The sequence below is a fragment of the Hyaena hyaena genome, unplaced genomic scaffold, assembly GCF_003009895.1.
Source record: "Hyaena hyaena isolate Hyena2069 unplaced genomic scaffold, ASM300989v1 scaffold_2559, whole genome shotgun sequence".
Classification (NCBI taxonomy): Eukaryota; Metazoa; Chordata; class Mammalia; order Carnivora; family Hyaenidae; genus Hyaena; species Hyaena hyaena.
Genome location: NW_024083140.1, coordinates 19,081 through 21,291, shown reverse-complemented (window position 1 = coordinate 21,291; position 2,211 = coordinate 19,081). Strand labels below are relative to the sequence as shown.

Here is a 2,211-nt window from a genome sequence, read left to right as displayed (position 1 = left end):
AAAAAAAATAGGGAGGAGGGCCGCTCTCAAGCAGGGATGGGCGTGGTGTGATCCAATGTATCAGGCGGGAGTTCAGCCTTTGTGGTTGTGGGGAGGAGAGTGGCAGAGTTCCAGTCCCTTCTGGAAGCAAGCACTGGACCTCGCTGTTTTGGGCGTGTAACCTCCCCATACCGGGAGCGCAGCCAAAGTTGGTGGCACTCTTCAACCCAGGCCAGTCCCAGCCTCCAAATTCCAGTCCATGCACCCCACTGAAATTGCCATAGACACAACTTCCCAAGCGCCCTCTCGGGGCAATTCCAAGCCTCCTGCCTAGCTCTGGGGATGGAGCCATAATCGATGCTCGCTTCTCCGAGTCGGGCTGGCGAGCATGGGCGAAGGGGGGCTTGCCTGCCGGGCGCGCCGAGTCCGCTGTGGAGGGGGAAATGAGGTCACTCTGTGTCTCCTCGCCCGAAATACGAACTCGCGGGCAAATCTCCAGGTTTGAAGCTCTTCGCCTTCCCTCTAGAGTTCCAGCCAGCTAAGAGCACAATGGCGCTGCAGGCGTGCAGCTTCTCTTGGAGTCCAGCCAGTCAGGAGCACAAAGAGGCGGTCCTCCCTCGCAGTGTCTCTGGGACGAGTTGGCGCGCGGGGGACTGGCCCGCAGGTATTTAGCGAGCACGGTCTTTCTGTGCCCCGAGCGGAGGTTTTTGTCTTTCGGACTCTCTTTTTTTCCCCCTCTCACTCCCCATAGGGAGGGATCTCCCCCGTCCCTGGAGTCTCCGATCCCAGCTCGGTTTTCTCTTCCCTGCTTCACACTCACGTTAGAAAGCTTTCTCAGTGGATTCTGCGCCCTTTTTCTCCTAATCTCTTGGGTTCCGTAAGGTTTCCTATGGCTTCAGATCTTTACCGTGTGAGGTATGGGCGCGAGTGCAATGGATGGAGCTGCCTACTTCTTCACCGTCTTGCCCGTATCTGATCTCATGAGCCCGTTTCTGCAGGAGAAAAAGAACTCAGAGAGAAAACATTCAAAGACGTTTCTGCGGAGCAACCATTACTGGAAAAAGGACAATAAAATCGACCACGTTAACCACTTCCTACTGATTTAGAGGACGAAGAAAATAAATATGGAGGATGAGAACAAAAATAGGAATCAAGAAACATAAGACCTTCCAATCTGTTACTAAATCTGAAAAAGAATATAGGTGATGGAAAACACCAGTCAACACAGAGCTTGAATTGCAGAATGGATAGAACCCAAGAACATATGTGAACTCAGAGAAAAGGTCCAGAAACTCTGCCATGGCAAAGACCAAACCGCGGACCAGGGTGGGTTGATTGCAAGAAGGTAGGAATGATTCAATATGAAGAAGGAGAGTCGTAAAATTCACCATATTATGTCCAAAGAGAAACCCCACATGATACATCTCCATAGATGCTAAAAATGTGTGTCATCAAACTTAACATCTTTTCTTGATGATCAAATGACTCAATAAAAATTGGATAGTTCTTCGTTAACATGATGCAATCTTGATCTTGACATAAAATCCCACAATTGAGGGGAAAAAATGAGATATTCCTCCTGTGAGAAGAAACACAAAATGGTCACTAATATCTTTACTACTTTCATTTTATTTGAAGTGTTCACTACTACAATTACAAAGGTAAGTATGTTTAAAGAGCAAGAATTTTGGGCTTACTTATACATAAAATAAACATAAATCAATCACTTTCACATGTCAAAGTATCTCCCCGGAGAACATATTAAAAGTGTACCCCATTGAATATGACAGAGTCAAATGCAATACGTTCAAATAAGCTTAACTAGAGTGGGTTGGGTGAACAAAAATAAAATTGTTCTGAAGAAACAAAAAGCGAAAGGGAGACTTGAAAAATGGCAGTGCTCTCAGTATTTTAGGATATGCAGAGTCAACACCCAAATGATATCAATTATCCCTAAGTTTATTTCTAATGTAACACCAACCTGATATATATACAAACGGAGTTCTCTGATTTTTCCCCCTTCTCACAGTGTTGAGGCAAATTAATGATCATGATTGTGATGCAAGTAAGTGACGGTGTCAAGTCATTATCATCCGTGACAGAAAATGAAAAGAAACCAGAATATTGACAAAGAAAGCAGTAAATTATTTTAAGGAAATAAAAAATAGCCAAGGTAGAACTTGAGCCCAACTCAGCGCACATTTCAAATTTTCCGTGAAAGACTTCTGAAAA

The 2,211-nt window shown here is 45.2% G+C and overlaps 1 protein-coding gene across 1 annotated transcript in view; it reads left to right on the top strand.

The window, feature by feature from the left end:
* The window catches only part of LOC120227560, a 30,504-nt gene that overhangs the window by 9,953 nt on the left and 18,340 nt on the right, over positions 1-2,211 (top strand). The window contains exon 2 of the mRNA XM_039225647.1: positions 506-643. The gene's annotated coding sequence lies outside the window, so the exon portion shown is untranslated. The remainder of the gene's footprint in view (positions 1-505; positions 644-2,211) is intronic.